This window comes from Carlito syrichta, unplaced genomic scaffold (assembly GCF_000164805.1).
Source record: "Carlito syrichta isolate Samal-C Ts95f unplaced genomic scaffold, Tarsius_syrichta-2.0.1 Scaffold302960, whole genome shotgun sequence".
Classification (NCBI taxonomy): domain Eukaryota; kingdom Metazoa; phylum Chordata; class Mammalia; order Primates; family Tarsiidae; genus Carlito; species Carlito syrichta.
Window position 1 is genome coordinate 140,115 of NW_007247056.1, and position 15,100 is coordinate 155,214.

Below are 15,100 nucleotides of genomic sequence, written 5' to 3' on the forward strand. Positions count from 1 at the left end.
CTCCAACTCAAAAAAAAAAAAAAAAAAACAAACAACAAAAAAAAATTGGCTGCAACAGACCACTCTCAGGACAAGAAAATCAAGTGAACTAAAGAAAATGGCTTAAACAATATAACCAATAAGGTAGACCCTAGGGATATATACTGTTCTGTAACCCAGATAATAGAAAATATGTCTCCTCAGGCAAACATGGAAAATTTACAAAAATTGATCACAGACCACACACACCCAAAAAAATCCATTAAGTTTTATAAAATACAAATATTATAAATAACACTCTCTGGTCATAATGCAATCAAAGTAGAAATTATTAAAAATCTTATAAAAGGTCCTCCATGGCCGGGCATGGTGGCTCAAGCCTGTAATTCCCGCACTTTGGGAGGCTGAGGCGAGAGGATTGCCTGAGCCCTGGGGTTCAAGACCAGCCTGAACAACTTTGTGAGACATTGTTTCTACAATAAATCAAAAAATTGGCAGGGTGAGGTAGCATGTGCCTGTAGTTTCAGTTACTTGGAAGGCCAGGGTGGAAGGATCGCCTGAGCCCAGCAGGTCGACACTAGGGTGGCTGTGACCATGCCACTGCCCTGCAACCTAGGAGACCGAGTGAGACTCCAACTCAAAAAAAATCCTCCACCTAGAACTTTTTTTTTTTTTGAGTTGGAGTCTCCCTCTGTTGCCCAGGCTGGAGTGCAGTGGCTTGCTCACAGTCACTGCAGCCTCAATCTGCTGGGCTCAGGCTATCCTTCCGCCTCAGCCTTCCAAGTAGCTGAAACTACAGGAGCGTGCCACCATGCCTGGCTAATTTTTTGACTGATTGTAGAGACGAGGTCTTACCAAGTTGCCCAGACTGGACTTGAATCCCTGGATTCAGGCAATCCTCTCACCTCGGCCTCTCAAAGTGCTGGGATTACAGGCTGGCCATTTTTAATGTACCCAGGGCACTGGGTAGCCAGCAAAACTTGCCTGGGTTTCAAGAGTGACTTGAAATAAGCAGGGGGCTGGGCACAGTCTGTGGGCCCTGAATGATGGGGCCAGTGCTTGGAGATAGCATGCTGGGAAGGAGCAACAGCTGACACCACAGAGAGGTGTCCCTGACCTGTGCTGGGTGCTGAGTGTGCAAAGATGAATCAATTGATAAGGGCAACAGTCCGGTAACTGAGATACATGGCTGTGAATTATAACCATAGCTGTATACTTTTTAAAGGCATCAGTATGGACAGCCATGTTACATGTGACTCTGCCCAACAAGGGTTTCCAGTCTGGACAAAAAGACCCGTGTCTCAAGAGGCAAAAAGAAACAACTGAGAACCACTTGATGAGCCACATGGGAAGAACAGTAGACATTACAGTGGTCTCCTGGTACCTAGGAATCGCAGGTGGTCCCATCATCTAGAGAGAAAGCCCCAAGAATAACCAAGGTAGAATTTTCCACTCTAAATGGATGGGAACCTGGAAACAAAATTAAACTGATCAAAAGAGAATAAAGGTCTACCCCACATATAGCACACCCTGTCTGTGGGCTGTGAAACCTTCCCATCCCCATCCTGCAACGATCCCTTTCTATTCTTTTCCACTTGGTGGTGGGTAGGACTTGCCCAAAACCCTCACTTTTTTTTTTTTTTTTTTTTTGTAGTTAAAGTCTCTCTTTGTCACCCAAACTGGAGTGCAGTGGCACGCTTCCGGCCACCACAGCCTTGACCTGCTGGGCTCAGGCAATCCTTTCACCTCAGCTTTCCAAGTAGCTGGAACTACAGGCGCAAGCTACCACACCCAGCTAATTTTTGATTTATTGTACAGACGAAATCTCGCCAAGTTGCCCAGACTGGTCTTGAACTCGTGGGCTCAGGCAATCCACTCATCTCGGCCTCCCAAAGTGCTGGGATTACAGGCTGAACCACCGAGCCCGGTCAGTCCCTCACTTTTCATATCTGATTCTTTTTTTTTTTTTTTTTTTTTTTGAGTTGGAGTCTCACTTTGTCGCCCAGACTGGAGTGCAGTGGCCATTCCCAGCCACCACAGCCTCGACCTGCCGGACTCCAGCAATCCTTCCACCTCAGCCTTCCGAGTAGCCGGAATTACAGGCGCGCGCTACCACGCCCGGCTAATTTTTGCTTTAATGTAGAGATGAGGTCTCGCCAAGTTGCCCAGGCGGGTCTCGAACCTGCGGGCTCAGGCAATCCACTCACCTCAGCCTCCCAAAGGTGCAGGATTACAAGCTGAGCCACCAAGCCCAGCTATATCTGATTCTTAAAGCTGGGACTTCTAGAGGGACTGTAGAATGGTTGACCATTCGAATCAATCCTCATTTTACAGAAAAGTAAACTGAAGCCCGGAGAGGTGAAGCCACTTGCCAACGTCATCCAGCAAGTAGGTGGCTAGGCTAGGCCTTGAACCCTGGTCCCGATTCCACAAACAGTTGGCGCCTTGGATTTATCTCTTTTTTGGCTTCTAGTCGGTCTCCATAGCAACTGATTTCAACAATGCAGTGGGTTTTTCTAGTCCAGAATCACAAACTTGCTGCACACCGGAGCTCTCTGTACGTTCTGAAAGGAGCGTTTCTAACAGGGGGTGGGGGGGGGTGCGTTTCTTTGACAAGTTATCCCAAGGGTTGAGCATGTTATCATGTGGAATCGCTTTCTATGGATGGAGAGAGGTGGGAGGGAGAGGCAGAAGGAGAGGAAGAGGAAGGGGGGAGGGGGAGGGAATTCTTTGCTACCCTAAATTTCCCCTTGCCTCCTCCATTCCACTATTAAAGGCAAATCCCGGTTTTCAAGCAGTGAGTCTGAGTGTTGTGCCCAAAGGCGGCTCCATCCTGCCCATGCCTCTTCCTTCTCTCTCATTCCTTCTCCCCCCCATCTCCCTCCTTTTCCTTCTCTGAGTCTGGTCTTTTTTTTTTTTTTGAGTCGGAATCTCACTCTGTCGCCCAGACTGGAGTGCAGTGGCCACTCCCGGCCACCACAGCCTCAACCTACTGGGCTCTGGCGATCCTTCTGCCTCAGCCTTCCAAGTAGACGGAACTACAGGCGCACGCTACCACGCCCAGCTCATTTTGATTTATTGTAGAGATGAGGTCTCGCCAATTTGCCCAGGCGGGTCTCGAACCCGCGGGCTCAGGCAATGCACTCACCTCAGCCTCCCAAGACGCGGGATTACAGACTGAGCCACCGAGCCCGGCTTGAGCCTGGTTTTTTCTTTCGCTCCTGCCCGCCACGCTCGTGGGTGCTCCACCCTTGCTGCCATCTTGTGGTGTTAGAAGTCAGTGAGCCTGGGCAGGAGGCAGGAAATTCCTAGAAAATAGTCAAGTACAGTTGAAGCTGCCATAATGTGAAGAGGGAGGCAAGTCCATGTTGTGTCCTGATCCATGTCCTAAGACGTCTTTAAGCAATTTATTATTTCCTCATGCTGTGCTTTCCCTAGTCACAAGAAGCAGAGAAAGACACGCTGACCAGTGGCTCAGAAACAATTTTTTTCCTTTAATTCGGTTTCCTACAAGCCCAGGGACACTGGACAGACTCTACTGAATTAACCCATAGTGGTATCTCTGAAACTGTTTGTGCTATATATTCCAGAAACAGGCCCTTCCCATGAACCTCAAAGTTAACTATTCATGCCTTTGGTTCTGAAGGCATTCTCATTTTTAAGAATTGCCTTCTAAGACATTAACACAAAGGGTCCTCAAAAATCAGTGGAACTGTGTTCTTCGCAGATTGGAAAACCGAGTACTGTTAAGATGATGACACTCTCCAATGGGACAAACAGATTCAATGCAATCCCTACCAAAATTGCAACAGTGTATTTTGCAGAAATGGAAAAACTCATCCTAAAATTCATGCAGAATTTCAAGAACCTCAGAATAGCTAGAAAACTTTTTCAAAATAGAATATTGGGGGACTCACATTTTCTGATTTCAAATCTTGGTACAAAGCTACAGTAACCAAAACAAAGTGATACTTACATAACAATAGCTACATATATACCAATAGAATAGAATTGAGAGTCCAGAAATAGACACTCACATCCATGGTCAATTGATTTGCAACAAGAATGCCAAGACCATTCAATGGGAAAAGAATGGTCTCTTCAATAAATGGTGCTGGGAAAAGTGGGAACCACATAGAAAAGAATGCAGGCAGAGCCGGGCTCAGTGGCTCAGTCTGTAATCCCACACCTTTGGGACGCTGAGGCGAGTGGATAGCCTGAGCCCGCAGGTTCGAGACCCGCCTGGGCAGCGAGACCTCATTTCTACAATAAATCAAAAAAATCAGCCGGGCGGTAGTGCATGCCTGTAATTCCGGCTACTCGGAAGGCTGAGGAGGATCGCCGGAGACCAGCAGGTCGAGGCTGCGGTGGCCCGGAGCGGCCACTGCACTCCAGTCTGGGTGACAGAGTGAGACTCCAACTCAAAAAAAAAAAAAAACTGTAAAATTCTTAGAAGAAAACATCAAGGGAAATCTACATGACCTTGGATTTGGCAATAGTTTCTTGAATATGACATCAAAATCCCTGGCAACAAAAAATAGATATGCTAGAATGTACTTTTTTTTTAGTTGGGGTCTCACTCTGTTGCCCAGGCTGGAGTACAGTGGCACAATCACAGCTCACCACAGCCTCATACTCCAGAGCTGAAGCGACCCTCCCACCTCAGCCTCCCAAGTAGTTGGGATGACAGATATGCACGACCATGCCTGGTTAATTTTTATTTATGTATTTATTTTTGTAGAGACTCACTATGTTCCCCAGGCTGGTCTCAAACTCCTGGACTCAAGTGATCCTCCCACCTTGGCCTCTCAAAGTGCTGAGATTACAGACATGACCCACTGCACCCAGCCTAAGATTTAAAACTTTGTATGCATTAAAGGAGTTGAAAGACAATCCACAAGATGGGTAAAAATTATTGGGGTTTTATATTCAGAATATGTCAAGAACTACAACTCAACAACAAAAGACACAATTTATTTTTTTTCTTTTTTTTTTTTTGAGTTGGAGTCTCACTCTGTCACCCAGACTGGAGTACAGTGGTTGCTCCCGGCCACCGCAGCCTCAACCCGCTGGGTTCTGGCGATCCTTCCATCTCAGCCTTCCGAGTAGCTGGAATTACAGGCATGCGCTACCATGCCTGACTGATTTTTTGATTTATTGTAGAGATGAGGTCTCGCCAAGTTGCCCAGGCGAGTCTCGAACCCGCGGGCTCAGGCAATCCACTCACCTCAGCCTTCCAAAGTGCGGGATTACAGGCTGAGCCACCGAGCCCGGCAATCCTTTTTTTTTTTAAGTTAGGGCCTCACTATCACCCAGGCAGGAGTGCAGTGGGGCACAATCACGGCTTACTGCAGCCTCAGCCTCCTGGGCTCAGGTGATCCTTCTGCCTCAACATCCCAAGTAGCTGGGACTACAGGTATGTGCCACCATGCCTGGCTCATTTTCATTTTTTAAAAATTTTTTGTAGAGATAGGGGTCTTACTACGTTGCTCAAACTGGTGTTAAACTCCTGGGCTCAAGTGATCCTCCCACCTCAGCCTCCCAAAGTGCTGGGATTGCACCATGCCCAGCCTGACAAAATCCAAGTTTAAAATGAGCAAAGGACTTTGGAGACATTTCTCCAAAGAAAATATACAAATGGCCAATAAGTACGTGAAAAGATGTTCAACACCATTAGTCATCAGAGAAACACAAAATAAAAACTTAATGAGATACCACTTCATGCCCATTAGGATGACCAGAAGGAAACACACACACACACACACACACACACACACACACACACACACACACACACAAATAATAGCTGTTGGAGAGGATGTGAAGAAATTGGAACTCCTGAATATTGTTGGTGGGAACTGAAAATGGTGCAGCCACCGTGGAAACAATTTGGTGGTTCCTGCAAATCTTAAGCATAGAATTTCCATGTGACCCAGCAATCCCCCCAAAATGGAAAACAAGAACCCAAACAGATCCTTGTACACAAATGCTCACAGCAGTGCTCTTCACAATAGCCAAAGGTGGAAACAAACAGCATCCACTCACAGATGGATGAGCAAAATCTGGTCTAAGTGTACAATGAAATCTAACTCAGCTGTCAAAAGAGTGAAGTTCTGATACATGCTGCAACATGGGTGGGCGTCAAAACAAGATGCCAAGTGAAAGAAGCTAGACACACACAAAAATGCTGCATAATTCAAATTCAGAGGCGAAAAGTAGATCAGAGGTTGCCAGGGGCTGGGGTAAAGCTGATGAGGAGTTATGGCGTAATGGGTTCAGAGTTTATGTTTGCAGTGATGAAAGCATTTTGCAGCTGGTCACGGTGGCTTTTCCTGGGAGGCCAAGGTGGGAGGATTGCTTGAGCCTAGGAGTTTGAGACCAACCCAGGCAACATAGTGAGACATCGTCTCTACTAAAATCAAAAAATCAGCCAAGCATGGTGGTGCATGCCTGTAGTATCAGCCACTCGGAAGGTTGAGGTGGGAGGATCACCTGAACCCAAGAAGTTGAGGCTACAATGAACCATGACCATGCCACTGCACTCCAGTCTGGGTGACAGAGGGAGGTGCTGACTCAAAAAAGAGAAAAGTTTTCGAAAGGAGTAGAGGTGATATTTACACAGCATTGTGGTTATAATTAATTTCAATGAATTATAAGCTTAGAGACAGTTAAAATGGCAAGTTTTATATGTATTTTACCACTGTAAAAAAATTAAAAATAAATGGAGCTGGGAAATATCACTTAACTGAATCCACAAAAATGAAAATATAGCCGGGCTCAGTGGCTCAGCCTGTAATCCCACGCCTTTGGGAGGCTGAGGTGAGTGGATTGCCTGAGCCCGTGGATTCGAGGCCTGCCTGGGCAGCGAGACCTCATCTCTACAATAAATCAAAAAATCATCCAGGTGTGGCAGCGCATGCCTCTAATTCCAGCTACTTGGAAGGCTGAGGCGGAAGGATCGCCGGAGCCCAGCAGGTCGAGGCTGCGGTGGCCGGGAGCGGCCACTGCACTCCAGTCTGGGCGACAGAGTGAGACTCCAACTCAAAAAAAAAATGAAAATATACTACATGGGTGGGCAAGGATAAGCTTGATTGTGGCACTATCTTGAAAAATAATAATGAGCAATGAAAGTAAGCTTATTTTGTATGACATTTAACATCATATTTTACATTATGTTCCAACTAATATATTGTACATTGCGTTCCAATTAATGACTAACACTTAAAATAGAGGCAAGGTCAAGTCTTTATTTTTTTTCCCTGATAAAGTTGTATCCTTCAATTAGAAGCACCCAAGTGGAACCCACATAGATGTCTCTCAGTATGGTAGGGACGTCTGATACAGACTAATTTCATCATGGTCCGTTCATTGGTGAATTATTTTGCATCTTGAAGCAAGACCATAAATATATGGAAAATTAAGCACCCGCTGAACTTGTAGAAACAGTTACCATAACACTGATAAGCAATAGACAAGGCCCACTTGGCCCCAGTGCAAAAGGAAAATGTAAGACCTATTATTCAAAAAGCCTTAAGAGTTTCAAAACTGGCTGGGTATGTCTGTAATCCCAGCATTTTTTTTTTACCTCTACAATAAGTTATTTTAAATGAATTGGGCATGGTGGTGTGTGCCTAGTCCCAGCTACTTGGGAAGTTGACATGGGAGGATTATTTGAGGCCAGGAGTTCAAGACCAGCTTGGGCAACATAGCAAAACTCTATCTCTACAAAAAAAACTTTTTAATTCGTAGGGTATAGTAGCATGTGCCTGTAGTTCCAGCTACTCAGAAGGCTGAGGTGAGAGGATCATTTGAGGCCAGGAATTCGAGGCTGTAGTGAGACAGAGCGAGACCCTGTCTCTAAAAAAAAGTTTCAGGATTGCACCATCAGAGCCTTAAACCACATGCACTTCTTTTTTTTTTTTTGAGTTGGAGTCTCACTCTGTTGCCCAGACTGGAGTGCAGTGGCTGCACCCTCGACTTAGCTGGGCTCCGGCGATCCTTCTGCCTCAGCCTTCCAAGTAGCTGGAACTACAGGCGCACGGTACCACGTGAAGCTAATTTTTTTATTTATTGTAGAGATGAAGTCTCACCAAGTTGCCCAGGCAGGTCTCGAACCCACAGGCTCAGGCAATCCACTCACCTCAGCCTCCCAAAGGCGCAGGGTTACAGGCTGAGCCACTGAGCCAGGCTTTACATGCACTTCTTAAGTGAGGGGCTCTGGGTGACTGCATGGGTCACACGCCCATGAAGCTGGCCTTGGCAGTAGCTAATAGCCTTGGAGTGTCTGGGTAAAAGTTCAGAAGTAATAAGAGGTAGGTGGTTGCCCCCAGTTACCAGTGGGTACATGCAGCTGAGGAAGACAGTCAGTTGATGGACCCCACAGCCATCCCCACGTCTGCTGCTTCCCCCAGCAGGGGCTGGAAATGGAGACCCTTCCCGGCCTCCTTCATAGCCAGGTGGCCTCAAGCTGGGGTGACCAGTGGGGCTGATGGGACAATGTGCCAAGGGAGCCTCAGAGAGCTTTTGCTTTCCTGATGAAAGGAACAACCTTGACCACTACCCTCCGCCCCCACCCCAGAGTCTCCCTTCCTTTTCCTTGAATGCTCTATCAAGTCAGCAGCTGCCACGGCCATTTAACATGGACAAGGGCACACTTGAGACCCAACACGCTCAGCATGGCAGTGGGGAAGCGCACGCGTGCCCTCCGTGACTCAGTGGTGGCCAATCTAAAGCGAGCACCAGACTTCTGGTTTACTTGGTCAAGAAAATATCCCCAAAAGGCAAGGGCTCAGACATCCTTCCCCACGGCCACAAACTCCTCCTGGGAACCTCCTCTGGGAAGCAAGACTTGTCTCCTACAGCCACCGAGCCCACCACCGGACTAAATACTCTGCACTGCATACCCACCTGATTTCTTCCTTCACCTGAGGTCAAGTTGGGCTCAGCCCTGGACACCCTGTCCAGGGCAGCAAAGCCAAAAGCAACTGACTCTTGGGTATTCGATGCACCCAGCCAAGCTTTTCATTTGTCTCTCGTTTCATCCTTGCCTGCAAGGTAGATGTCTTCATCTCCATCTGATGACAAGGGGGAAACTGAGGCTCAGAGAAGCTCTCACTCAACATCCCTGCCCAGGCTTTCTTGAGCAGGAAGCATTCTCATCTCCATACCCCAGCTCCCCACTGAACAAAACTGAGGACCCCCACTCTGCTGGACACCGCTGAGCCGCACCCTAACTGTCCTCGACCTGCCTCTGCGGGCCTCCTGCTAGCAGCTGAAAGCTCAAAGTCCTTCTCCTCCCTCCTCCCCTCTCCCACGGTAAACAGCTCAGGCAGGCCCAGTGACAAGGAAAAACTTCATTAGTAAACCTCGATCCAGGGGCACTGCCCAACCCTGCCATTTCAGAGCTGCCCTGAGTCAAGATTTCCCTGCTAATGGGCAATGCATGCCTCACTGCCCAGCTTGATTTAGAAGCTGGGAGTGCCTCCCCCGGGAACCAAGCTCAGATGCATTGAACGGCTGAGCGGAGGGGGTGGCCAGAGGAGGGCAGGGTCCTGCTGCAGGACCCGGGCTGGCCCTGGTGAAGCGAATACAAGAGCAGCCACTGTTATTTACTGAGCACTTGCTTCCCTTGTGCCAAGAACCGAGACCAGTGCCTTGTAGCCCTTAGCTCCTCAGGCCAGCCCTCCACGTTGAATATCCATTTTACAAATAAGGAAACCAGCCTGGGCAATATAGTGAGACCTCGCCTCTACAAAAAATAAAAATAAATTAGCAAGGCGTGGTGGCACGCACCTGTGTTCCCAGCTACTCAGGAGGCTGAGGTAGAAGGATCATCTGAACCCGGGAGGCCGAGGCTGAGATTAGCTGTGATTGTGCCACTGCACCCCAGCCCAGGTGACTGAGTGAGACCCCCAACTCCAAAACAAAAATAAGGAGACTGAGACCCAGGGAAGTAAAGACCCTTGCCCAGCAGCCTTCAGCACGTAAGCAGCCTGGCATGATTCTACCGTGGGCCTCTCCACCTTCCGAGTCTAAGTCTTTAATTCCTTAACTGCATGAACTCTTGGAAACCTGGCCTTGGGTAGGCCACCCCCTAGCTGGCATATCAACTTGCACAGGAAGAAGGTTACAATAGCCACAGGTCATCAAAAACAAAAGAATTCTCCTCTGAATAATTAGAAACCCCTGGAGTATTTCCACATGAGCCCTGAGGCTGGCCTCCACCTTCCACCCAGGCTGAGTGCCTATCATTGCAATTGTACTGATTCAAAACCTGGAGAAAGACTCCCATCCACAAGAGTTACTGTTAGGGTGGCTGTAACAAAAATGCCAGAGACTGGGTGACTTAGAAGCAACAGAAATGCTTGGGAGGCAGAGGCAAGAGGATTGCCTTAGTCCAGGGGTTCAAGACTAGCCTGGGCAACTTGGCAAGATCTCATCTCTACAGTAAATCAAAAAAATTAGCCAAACATGGTGGCGTGTGCCTGTAGTTCCAGTTACTTGGAAGGCTGAAGTGGAAGGATCGCCTGACCCCAGCAGGGACAGCCTGGGCAACAGAGTGAAAATCCTACTCGAAAAGAAAAGAAAAGATAAAAGAAAAGAGCAGAAATGCACTGCTTACAGTTCCGGAGGCTGGAGGTCCAAGCTTGGGGGCCAGCACAGGTGGGTTCTGTAAGGGTTGTCTTCTGGCTTGCAGACAACCACCTTCTCATCCCCTCACATGGTGGGAAGAGGGTGAGTGAGCTCTCTGGGGTCTCTCTTCATGGCACTAATCCCATTCAGGAAGCCTCCACCCTTGTGACCTAATCACCTCCCAAATGCCCCACCCCCTCTCACCATCACACTGGGATGAGTGCTTCACCATATGAACTCGCACCTCCCAAATGCCCCACCCCCTCTCACCATCACACTGGGATGAGTGCTTCACCATATGAACTCGCACCAGCACTGTTCAAACCCTGGCAGACATCTGCTGCAAGTCCTTGGGGGAGCCCCTCTCCCCCACTGATTAACCCAGCCTGTGGGCATTTGTTTTGTTTGAGTCAAGATCTTACTCTGTCACCCAGGCTGGAGTTCAGTGGCACCACCATGGTTCATCACAGCCTCCAATTCCTGGGCTCAAAGGATCCTCCTGCCTCAGCCTCCTGAGTAGCTGGAACTACAAGTGTGTGCCACCACACCCTGCTAATTTTTTAAAAATTTTTTGTAGCTACATGGCCTTGCTACGTTGTCCAGGCTGGTCTTTGACTCCTAGGCTCAAACAATCCTCCTACCTTGGCCTCCAAAAGTGCTGGTATTACAGACACGGGCCACCATCCCTAGCCAGCATTTGTTAAAACCAAGATTCCAGTCTAATTGCTATCATGATTTCAAAGTAGTCATGAGTATAAGCAATATTTTTTGAGATGGTGCCAATAAGTGAAATGTGATATGAAACCATGTGATTTCTACTCAGGACACCACTGACAACACCGTGGTTTGCCGTCTGTGTTCACAGCAGAAGAAACTGCTACATTTCAGCTGATGGTTAATGAGAATAAAGATAGTATTTTTCCATCCAAGTTCAAGATGTCTGTGGACCCTGGTTAAGAACCCCAGCTGAGAGGGCCTCCTGGGTCCGCCAAAGCCTCAGTGAATCGCTCAGTTCTGCTCTATCCTTCTTTCTCCAGACTAAATCCACATTTAGTTTCCCACCTGCAGGGTGAAGCCTCTGTATTCTACAGAGTTTCTCCCAGGGCCAGCCTCAGGATGGTTACCAGCAAGTTCCTGTTCAAGGGTCAGGCTAGTCATCGCCTCCTCCCTGAAGCCTCCCTGACTCTACTGGCTGCATCAGGTGCCTCCCATGTCCCTCCCAGGCTCCACCTTCTCCACCCAGCACTGATCATCCCATCCTGGCCTCCCCCAACTAACTCCAGCACCTGGACTTGAGCGAGACAGACATGTCACTTTGGAGCTGAGGCTGTTGAGAGCTGGCGTTGGGAAGTGGAGAGGGCAGCTCCACCTCTCTCCTCCAGGCCACGGTGTCCCTCCTCAATCTCCAATTGGAGGCCTGCCCACCCTCCTTAGCTCTCAGGGGGGCCAGAAGCAACCCTTGAATGTGTTTACCCACTGCGAGACCAGGGCTTGTCTGCTGTGGCAGCTGGCATTCAAACCCTGACACATCCAGACCCCAAGTCCAAGTCCAAAAGAAATGGTGGATGAGAAAGATGGATTGTTTTGCTTTCAATAAAAACTTAAAAGAAAAAAAAAAAATCCAGCTCTGACCAGGCACAACAGCGCATGCCTGTAATCCCAGCACTTTGGGAGGCCAAGGTGGGAGGATGACTTCAGATCCGTGTGGGCAACATAGTCCTGTTTCTATAAAAAATTTAAAAATTAGCTGGGTGTAGTGACAAGCACCTGTAGTCCTGAGTAGTCAGAAGGCTGAAGTAAGATCACTCGAGGCCAGGAATTTGAGGCCGCAGTGAGTTATGATCACACCACTGCACTCCAATCTGGGTGACAGAGCAAAATCCTGTCTCTTAAAAAACAAAAACAGAGCCGGGTTTGGTGGCTCAGCCTGTAATCCCAGCACTTTGGGAGGCCGAGGCGAGTGGATTGCCTGAGCCCACAGGTTTGAGACCAGCCCGAACAACTTGTCAAGAGCTCGTCTCTACAATAATTGAAAAATGAGCCAGGCATGGTAACATGCACCTGTAGTTCCAGCTACTTGGAAGGCTGAGGCGGAAGGATCCCCGGAGTCCAGCAGGTTGATGCTGGGGTAGCCATGAGTGTGCCACAGCACTCCAGCCTGGGCGACAGAATGAGACTCCAACTAAAAAACAAACAAACAAACAAACAAACGAAAAACAGCTAACATTGCTGAGCTCATTCTGAATCAGGCATTGTTCTAGAGAAACTCAGCATCCTTGAAGTCATGTAGTCCTCACACCCCATCCCTATGAAACACGTATCTATCCTCATCATTCTCAGTTTACAGATGAGATTTTTTTTAAAAGGCACAGAGAAATGAAGCCACTTGTCCAAGGTCACACAGTCACAAAGGGCTAAAGCCAGGATTTCAACTCAGGCAGCGGGACTCCAGGGCCCACGTGTCTGCTTACCTAGAAATGGCAAGTGTTGGATGCACTGAAATTCTGTCCCTGAGGCATGCAGGCACAAACAGGTTAGTCAGTGACTGCGGTCCTGGTGAAGCTATGAGGCACTTAGGAGCAAAGGAGCAATGAAGAGACTCAGAAGATCCCAGCCACACCTCTGCCAGGTAACTGTCCCAAAGATGTACATGTCCTAATCCTCACAATATGGCAAAGGGGTCTTGCAGATGTGACTAAGAATCTTTTGTTTTGTTTTTTAGAGACAGAGTCTCGCTCCATCACTCAGACTGGAGTACAGTGGCACAATCACAGCTCACTGCAGCCTCGAACTCATGGGCTCAAGTGATCCTCCCCCCTCAGCCTCCCAAGTAGCTTGCATGCACACCACCATGTCTTGCTTATTTTTTTTTTAACTTCAATACAACAATTTTTATAAAACAGTTAATGATAATTGCTAGGCAGCAGTGGGCCTGAACATAGATGTTCAAACAATGCCATTCTTTCCTGTTTTGGAGTCAAACTATTAGAGGGAAAGGGGAGAGAATTAAACCAAATTAAATGAAAACCCCCAAGTCTATAGTAAGGAAGAATCATAGCAGTTTTAGTCAGTGAAAGGGACTGGTATTTAACATATATTTGAATGAAAACACTTTATCACCATTTTTTAACAGAAAATAATCTGCACTTTTAAATTTGAAGCTGCTCTGGCATTAGGATTTAATTGCTTTCTGCTCCACAGGTTTCAGATGCCACCGCACTACAAACTCCACAGTGCTCTTAAGGCATGTGTTAGACATGTCCTCTTCTGTTGGAAGTCCTTGTAGCAACTTCAGGGGTTTGATTCTTATCAAATGTTTAATCACTTTCAGTTTTGTGTTCACTGAAGGGATATTCTTGTGAACTTGAGGGGTATGTGCCTTTTGTAATCCAAGCATCTTTATTATATCTTTTTCCCAATATGGACGTCTTTTTGTGCATTTTATTCTGGTAACAATATGCAGTTTATGAGGTTCTGTGGATCCCCACCATATTTTTCATGATCGGCAGGTGAAGGCTGAAATACTTTATCTGGAATTCTTGACCTGGTAAATTTGTGACAAATTCAGTCTGTACAAATGAGAGACTCCAGATTTCCATAGTCTGTAGTCTTTTGCCATAGTCTGTAGTCTGCCTAGGGGCTTCTGAACTACTAAGTGTAAAATCCCTGCCATAAGTGTAGTAACTCTTCTCTTTAGAGGCCCCCACTCACCGGTGCCCGCTAAGTGTTCAGCCTGAACTTTCCCCAGTCTTGCTCATTTTTAACTTGTTTGTAGAGATGGGTTCTTGCTATGTTGTCCAGTCTGGTCTTGAACTCCAGGTCTTAAGTGATCTTCCCAATCTGCCTCCCAAAGTGCTGGGATTATAGGTGTGAGCCACCATGCCTGAACAAGTTAAAGATTTTAAGATGGGGGGAGATTATCCTGGATCTGTCATCACAAGGGTCCTAACCACAGGGAGGCAGGAGGTCCGACTGAGGAAAGGGCATTGGAAGCTGTGCCAGTGGCTTTGAAGGTGGAGGGAGGAGCCTCGCACCAAAGAATGAGGACAGCCTCTAGAAACTAGAGAAGACAAGGAAGGCATTCTCCCTGAAGCTTCCAGAATGAACACAGCCCTGGAAGCACCTTTATCTTAGGACTTCTGACCTCCAGAACTGCCCAATAATAAATCTGTGTTGTTTTAAGCCACGAAGCTTGTGGCAATTTGTTATAGCAGCAAGAAGAGACTCAGAAAGTGACCTTGGGCCAGGCCTTTGGACACTCTGGGCCTCCATTGCCTGTTTATAAAATGAGGAGAGTGTTCTCCTTCGCCTATGGGAAAATTTCAACAAGATAACAAATGTGAAAAGGTTTAGAAAGTGTCCTATAAACAAGAATTGAATGTTTTAGTCCATTTCGGTGTATCCTTGAGCTCCTTTGAGGGTTGGCTTTGGTGCCAAGAGCCCCTCCCTCTCAACCTCTCCCTCTACCCGCCTCCGTGCCCAGGAAATC

General features: G+C 47.6%; 1 pseudogene; it reads right to left on the reverse strand.

The window, feature by feature from the left end:
* Positions 1–13,783: 13,783 nt before the first annotated feature.
* Positions 13,784–14,305, reverse strand: LOC103259696 (annotated as a pseudogene).
* Positions 14,306–15,100: the final 795 nt, after the last annotated feature.